At 30.9% G+C, this 8,972-nt stretch overlaps 1 long non-coding RNA gene across 1 annotated transcript; it reads left to right on the forward strand.

Annotated features, from left to right (window-relative positions):
* Positions 1 to 2,562: 2,562 nt before the first annotated feature.
* Positions 2,563 to 4,620, forward strand: LOC132732996 (uncharacterized). Its single transcript, XR_009626120.1, has 3 exons — positions 2,563 to 3,058; positions 3,400 to 3,585; positions 3,933 to 4,620. It is a non-coding gene; the product is annotated as an uncharacterized LOC132732996 (long non-coding RNA).
* Positions 4,621 to 8,972: the final 4,352 nt, after the last annotated feature.

Below are 8,972 nucleotides of genomic sequence, written 5' to 3' on the forward strand. Positions count from 1 at the left end.
AGATAATGCATTTCGAATAATACATTTGTATTGATACCAACTTATATTATATAAGAGATAAAAATGGGGGCCACAGATCTACTTTGGATCATGCTGGGTATTTGAATAACGGAATTTGTTGATTTAACAACTAGGTCAGACTGTACATTTTCATTACCAGGACGATACTTGATGTCCCTAATTAAAGAAAAGAAATTATACTCCCACCCAGCCTACGAGGGTTTCAATGTAGGGTGCCAACTATGCCAGCAAGTTCAATTCCCCATATAAACCCCAAAGCGAAGATTCTGCCAGCGACCCTAGGCTTTGAAACATTTGACTAAAATTAAACATATTTATTTAAATTACAAGTACACGTGCAATTTACCTTTCAATAATTTTGCTTATAAAATAAGCTCATGTCACAATGAGTAAAGTCCAAATTTTATCTATTGCTTATTATACAGAACCATTAGCACTGAATATTGTCCCATTTTATTGCTAATTTGTTTTGACAGCACTGTAGTTCATACATCAAAGGCACTTACTGCATGAAAAAAGGCATGCCATTCAGATATCTGATTGGCTAATCACCTTTCCTCAGTACCTGTCAATGATTTTAGTGTCTCACCTCTTTAAAAGTTTCCTTGTCATCCGTAACTATTAAAGGGGGAATCATTACCTAGATAGACTGCAGAGGATAAATCTGTTAGTGCCACTTAACTTTAAATTATAGCAACACAAAAGTTTTCAGTTAAAATATTTAGAAAAAGGTTCGAAGTTTCAGATAAAAGTTAACCCACAATTTTTGTTTGTTTATTATACATAGATCTATATTATTTTGGATAATTAAAGGAAAAAAAGAAAAGGATTATATTAATTATTTATTAGTCAAAATGCTGTCAGGAACGCCACTTTTTTATGGGTGTGCTCGGAGGAACAAATTTCAATGTTAAAAATTTTGGCCTTGGATCGAGCAAGATTTATTATGTATGAAACAATTATTTAGGCATTTCTTTTTCATACTTTCTTTATATCATTCATATGCACGTTGCACCTTTTTACAGCTTTTAAAGTTTAAAACCCATCTCTTAATATTTTTTTACCTGGGATATATCATATTAGTTCATTGGTTGGATTTGGGGCAATGGTGCTAGTGGCATTGATTTGACCTAAACGTGTTTAACCTTGTTTTTTATACCATAAAATATCAATTTAATGCAATGTATACTGAAAAAAAAATTTTTTTTACTGTTATTAATGATCAACATTATTTTTTGTCCAATCACATTGTAGTATTTTCAAATTTCTGCTTAGTCTAACTTTGGTTAATGTGTACTAACTAAATAAAATTCACTTAATCTGTCGTCTAACCGCAGTCTAACAAATTTCAATATAAATGCATTTTATTAGGGAGGAGTTAGAGGTATGGTTTACACTCTGATTTGTAAAATGTCAAGGTTAGCATAACAATGCCAACATAAAAAAAATTAGTCGAGGTCAGGTGTTTCTAAATGTGAGGATACAATCAATTGATTTATTACATAGATATATACATGTTGGGCACGCCCGGCTGTGTATTTTCCAAGGTTTTCAAGAAAAATCATGGAAAAAACCATGGAAGTCCAAGCTTTAATGGCAGTTTTACTAGGAAACCTTGGACAATGTTGCAGTTGTCCAAGGTGAAAGGGTTTTTTTCTAACTTTTCCTTGGACATATTCCATGGTTGTCTGAAAAATTCCTAGGAATCGCTTGGACAATACCTGGGAAAGTAAAACATAGTTTTTTTCAAGCTGGGAAAATGAACACATTCAGATACTTAGAAAATTTTTAGCTTGGAATTCACTTGGAACGAAACACTTAGAAAATTTTCAGCTTGGACAAAGGACTTAGGCAATTTTTCTTTCATTTTTTCAATCATCCTAATGATAATGAATAATGAATTATTTACATTTATTGTCATTATGATGTGCTAGAAGGAAAAGAATATTTAATCCTTTTCAGAAGATATAAATAGACATTTTAAAGAAATATGATCATTTATTGATTTTTGTATTTAATTATTAAATATAAAGTTATTAAAAATATCAAATATAATTATACATGTACATGCATACATATGTATAATACATACATGTAAAAATTTTTAATACAGTATGGAAAATGTTCTGTTGGTTTCTAAGTTTCTAAATGCATGAGTATCTTCCCTGCAGTTTGTATCTTTAGACTTTTTTATTTCTTGACAGCATGTAAGCAACAGTTAAATAATTTTAGAATGCTATTAAACTTTAATATAAGAGTATATGATTTTGTGCCATATAAAATAGTACATTCTCTGAATATTTGTAGACATACATTTAGATTACATTTTACTCTGCCACTTAGTTTATGTGTACAATAAACACATAAATTATATAATAATTATTGCAAAATTTGTTAAATATAATAACCAGCTTGCCTGATAATTTCTTTAAGTCAGGATAAATAAATACTGCAAACAGCAGAATATAACACACAGATCAGATAAGACTAATGATTACCATCTGCCCTTCCTTCTATCTATGCATGACTAATCTGACCTCATGGGGCATTCTGGGATACTGACCGGACTGTTCCATGTGATTATTAAGGGAATCTGAGCATGATACATTTGTAAAAAATCAGTTTAGAAGGACATTAAAACTTTGATTTTTTACACACTTATTATTATTTTCAAATTCTACATTTATTTATCATTTGATATGTTTATACATTCAATAAATGTAAAAATATAATGATGGATGTTATGATTTTTTTTTTGATAATCCCTGTTTCACATTATGATAGACCTGTCCAGACTGAAACCGTTGCAAAATTTGAAATCTCAGACATTCAGTGCTAACCATAAAGGATCTAAGTGGCATTTTAGCTATTTTGGAGATATCATCTTGTTTTTGAATGTTGTGTACATTATTGTGGAATTTTCAAAGAAAACATTTATCTAAATGTGACAAGATTGTGGAATTGTTTGGTTGTTGTAATTGAACTAAGAATGACCTGAGACAGGAAGTTATGCAAGAATCATAGTAAACAGTTTCAGGTAAATAACTTTTAGATACATTTATGATGAAAAATGGTGATTTTAAACAATCAAAATATGTTATGGCAGCAAGCAAAAATGTTTCTATAAAATAAGGTTGATAAAATTATGCTGTGAATAATTATTTGATAATTAGATCTAGATTTATTACCAAAATTATTTAATTATTTCTATACTGAGTCAGTTATTTGTTTAATTTACTTGTAACTGAAATTCCAAGTTAGTATGCTCAACTTAAATTTTGAAGATAAAAAGTTTAAATTAAGGAGAATTCAATGCATTTAATGTTAAAATAGACTAGATATACTGAAACTTTGCTAACTTAAGTTATATTATTCCAGGAACAGCTGTATGGATATGTAAAGTACAGTGATGACTTCTCAAAAGCCAGCAAGCTCCTGTTCAGAAAACTTTATAGTGTTGAAGAATACAGGGGCAGGTGTTTTACTGGCAACAGTACCAACACTAAAACCAAAATCAATTAAGGCCAGCATTGGAGGACACAATATTACTGAAAGTCTTTCATGGTTTGTATAATTTTGTTTCCTAGAATTGTAATCAAATTTGAACATATTAACCTTTTATTGCAGTATTTTACAGTTTTACGCAGCATTAAGTTGCAACTAATGTAGTTAAACTCTAATGTCCTTATAAATAGTTATTCTCTGTATTAATAAGGAAGTCTTATATTTTGTTCTTTTAACCTACTGAGTGCTTATTCCCTTGATAATGATAATATAAGTGCATAGGAAATATAAAATTATGTTGTCGTTTAAAATATATTGTTTAAGACTTGCATTCCTCATTTGTTACTACATGTATAATTAAGTGTTTTGAATGTAGTTTTTTAATGGCAATTTAATTTTTATTTCAGAGTTGATCAAGAGAAAATGGCCATAATAATGTGACTTTTGAAGCTGTCCAGAAATTGACATTGACATTGATGTTACCAAGAGGAATAAAAATTGTTTTAATAGTTATAATATTTTATGTTTTGTATTCTACCAGTGTTACATATAGTGTTTAAAAGTGATGGAGGGCGAGTTTATCAATATGTCAGGGATTAAGGCAACTAGTTATAAGAATGATGAAAATTCCATATCTCAAAGGGGCTATTGTAAGAAAGCAAGAAATTACAAGCATCAAAGATACAGCGTCTATGGCTTTGCAAGATCATGAAGATGTCCTAGTATTTTCCCAGGTTTTCCAAGGTTTTTTTCACTTGAAGAACCTTGGACAATTCCAAGGAAAATAACATTGGACTTCCATGGAAATGTCCAAGCTTTCCGAGGATGTCTATGTAAATGTCCAAGCTTTCCAAGCTTTCCAAGGATGTCCAATGAAAAAACCTTGGTCCCAATACTCCAAGGTTTCCAAGGTTTATGGCATATGTTCATGGAAACCTTGTACAAGCTCCAAGGTTTCCAAGCATTAGTCCTAGGAAAGACCCTGCCATTTTTGTTCTTAATTTACTCTTATTGTATTGAAAAAGTATACCCAATACTCCAAGGTTTTTTCCATGAAAAATTCCCTGATATTGTCCAGGGAAACCTTGGAAATTGTACAGCCGGGCACAGAGACAAATGATTACATATTAACTGTTTTATATCCTTTTAACTCTAAGAAAAATGTCTGTTATAAATTGCTGAGTGTTTTAAACTTTATTTTGTATCAATTAATAATCTTTAATGTATTTTTCTCACATTTTCCATTTATTTTAAAAGGATATACACATTTCATTAACTCCATTGTTTTTACCTAATTGCATCGTTTTCCTCTTCAGATATTTTATAGAAACATGATAGTCTTACTGTAGATAAAGGTATAAATTCTGTGACATTTCAATAAAAATGTGCCTGATTATATGTTGAAAGGGCCATTTATTTAGCTTATCTAAATGTGACATGTGAGAAACTTGACAAGGTGTAGACATCTTGTAGAGCGAAAGGGCGGAGCTATCAGTGATTTAGAGAAATGCCTTGTTTTAGGTTGAAAAAAATAATGTTGATCATTAAATAGGTTAATGTTTGATGTTTACACACTGCCTGCGGCAGGCTTGACCAATTATTTTTGTTAATACGTATTATTACACACTAACCTATACTTATTATAGACAAGTTTGCAACATCAGAGTACGAAAATTATGGGTGTGTCCGTTCTCGGTGTCAAAATTTTCCACCGGGTGGTAATATCGTCGGATTTTCGCATGTAATCAATGCAGTATACATTTTTCTATTAAAACTGACTATGAACCAGGGCTCTCAGTAGGGTCAGAATTTCACGAGTCAAAGACTCTTTGGCCAAAATTTTCATGAGTCAAATTATTTTTTTCTAGTGTCATTTGACTACATGAATCATTTTTATGTTACAAAAATGACTGTATTGGAGGTCATTTTTGGAGATTCCAAAGTCTAAATTGACAGAAAAAATCCATAATTATAAATGTCTATACCCCCCCTCCTCCACCTAAAAAAAACAAATAAAACAAAAAAAAAATGAATTGCTGTGAAAGAATAAAATAAGCAGCAGCTTTTCTGATTAAATGTATAAAATTAAAAATATAAATTTTTTTATCTTTACTGGTATGCTATATCATATTAATTTTAAATACCAAAATGTAACTTGGAATATTTAATGGAAAAAGAAATAACAAATGCACAGGTACTCCAAGTAAATCAAAGACGTATTATAAACCTTTAAAAGCAATCAATAATTGACACCTCAAGTATGTAATTCTTATCAGTTGTGTAGAGCTATTTTTAGCACTGTCAAATTGCAGCCACTGAATTGTCGCGCTTCAGTGCACAGGGTATAAACAATTGCTGTGTGTAAAGCATTTTATACACGGCTTATACTGCCTGTTGACATTTTTAATGAGTGACATTTGAACATATGTAGGATTTGATAGGTAATTAGGGGTGGATTAAAGGTAATTATTATTGAATAGCTGAAAATCCCTTGTGGCAATTGACTCTTGAGCAGATTTTATCATGTGTCAAATTTGTGCATTTCCCGATTTTCACGAGTCAAAACACGGATCCCCGTGTCAATCGAGAGCCCTGCTATGAACAATTCCTTATTTACACGTAAATTACCCGCAGTTAAGCCCGAAAGTCAGAAATCACCCAGGTCCGGAAGATGAGACCGTCATGACATGTACATAGGTCAAATCAATGCCAGATTTGGGGTGGAAATCGCCCACTTTAAATGTTTGCGCCTTTAAAACATTAAAAAGCAACAGTCGCAATTTAGTCTTTCATTAAATAAAACTGAAAACAAGAAAGAAATTAGAATCACAACAATCACAACATTCACATTATTTTAAGAAATAAAATAAGTACACAAACTCACCGTTTGGAAAAAACAAACATCCAGGGCGCGCGGCGTGACCCAAAAGGAATATTGGCGCGAAACTGTACTACCGGTGCAAGGATAGAATACAGTTTGTAAAAAAAGTCCCGTCAATATAATGACATTTTGGTTCCATATATTGCTACTTTGGTATCATATATTGGACAAGTGGATTCATATACTAGCAGCCTATGTTAATATATTGAGAAATTGGTGTCATATAATGTAAAAATCAACATATACATTGACAAAATGGTTTCATATATTGTAAAAACGAATTAATATATTGATAATTCGGTTTTATATAAGGACATCTGGTTCCATACATTGCTACTTTGGTACCATATATTGAAGAATTGGAATCATATATTGTAATAACCAACCCATATATTGCTACTTTGGTTCCATACATTGATAAAATGGTTTCATATATTGTAAAAATGAATTAATATATTGACAATTTGGTTTCATATAAGGACATCTGGTTCCATACATTGCTACTTTGGTACCATATATTGAAGAATTGGAATCATATATTGTAATAACCAACTCATATATTGCTACTTTGGTTCCATACATTGATAAAATGGTTAAATATATTGTAAAAATGAATTAATATATTGACAATTTGGTTTCATATAAGGACATCTGGTTCCATACATTGCTACTTTGGTACCATATATTGAAGAATTGGAATCATATATTGTAATAACCAACTTATATATTGCTACTTTGGTTCCATACATTGATAAAATGGTTTCATATATTGTAAAAATGAATTAATATATTGATAATTTGGTTTCATATAAGGACACCTGGTTCCATACATTGCTACTTTGGTTCCATATATTGAATAATTGGTATCATATATTGTAATAACCAACTCATATATTGCTACTTTGGTTCCATACATTGATAAAATGGTTTCATATATTGTAAAAATGAATTAATATATTGATAATTCGGTTTCATATAAGGACATCTGGTTCCATACATGGCTACTTTGGTACCATATATTGAAGAATTGGAATCATATATTGTAATAACCAACTTATATATTGCTACTTTGGTTCCATACATTGATAAAATGGTTTCATATATTGTAAAAATGAATTAATATATTGATAATTCGGTTTCATATAAGGATATCTGGTTCCATACATGGCTACTTTGGTACCATATATTGAAGAATTGGAATCATATATTGAGAAAATCAACTTATATATTGCTAACTCGGTTTCATACACTGACAGTATGGTTTCATATATTGTAACTGTGGATTAATATAATGGATTCCGGTTAAATAAGAAGGTGTTTTCAATTCATATATAGTCGAAGTGAACTCATATATTATCCAAATGGTTACATAAATTGAAAAAGAACAATATCAGACAGCCATGGCTTTCCATAGATTAAACTGTTACAAGTTTGCTTATATAAATAAACATATTTGTTGATAAGAAATGCATGTATGCATGCATGATAAAATCAAAATGCAAGCCAGCGGCTAAATTGTAACATTAATATAATCTCAAAATCACTGCCAAATGATATACAATAAGTCATTCTAAAAATACTAAATCAAAATGCTTAAAATTTAAACAAAGTAACGACAATCCTGTAATAAAGAAATGCTTACCAGTAGTTGCTTCTGAAAATGCGGTTTACGTACTATTTCATCAACTTCCGGTTTTTTTCTATTTATAGCAAATAATAGGTACCAAAATAATACCCCAATTGTTAACAAGTGATAAATACAGGTATAAGATTACATGCAACACGGTGGCGTATGAAGAAGTATTATGTTACACAAATTGTAGATGTTGTGAATGTCGGTTTAAATTTAATTGTACAATAAATTTATTGTCACAAAGAGAAAATTGGAGGGTATGTATTGTGTACATAAATAACTGCACAGCAAGGACACAAATCTACGTCAGAAATAATACGTAGCCATTTATATATATTTGGTAAACAACCATATATATATTTGGTAAAAAAATCGTGTTTTGACAGACTAACAAAAACCAACTTGTTACATAATTTTGAAGAAAAAATAATCAACATTCATGAAATTTTACGTCAAATCGCAACTTTTGGCTCGTCTATTTCAACAATGGTTTGTAATGGAAGGAGTATTAAAGTCTCAATCATCATGACCAAGAAATGCTTTTATGTTTATTTCTCATAAGTTGTGTGTGTGTGAGTGTGTGTGTGCGTGTGTGCGTGTGTTTGTATAGCAGACAATTAGAGGACCTGAGACTGATTGCACACCAACAAATAGAGGACCTACCTACAGCGTGAGGACTTACACTCTAGTCCTCAAAATGTTTTCCCTTTAAATCACGTATGTAGTGCCGCTACGCTATTCTATTTGAAAATTATTAAGTACTCATATTGACGGGTGTACTGGAGTGGTATACACTTATTACGCACATTTTTCTTTGTCACGTGACTTGACACTGTGCGAAACGCGCACCTGCTATGAATATTCATTATCATCGGGATCGTCAGGCGCTTTAAAAAAATCAAGCGTCTATTCTTGCAACAAGCCGCCATTTTG

Source organism: Ruditapes philippinarum, unplaced genomic scaffold (genome assembly GCF_026571515.1).
Source record: "Ruditapes philippinarum isolate M1 unplaced genomic scaffold, ASM2657151v2 ctg19823_1_1_1_1, whole genome shotgun sequence".
Taxonomy (NCBI): Eukaryota; Metazoa; Mollusca; class Bivalvia; order Venerida; family Veneridae; genus Ruditapes; species Ruditapes philippinarum.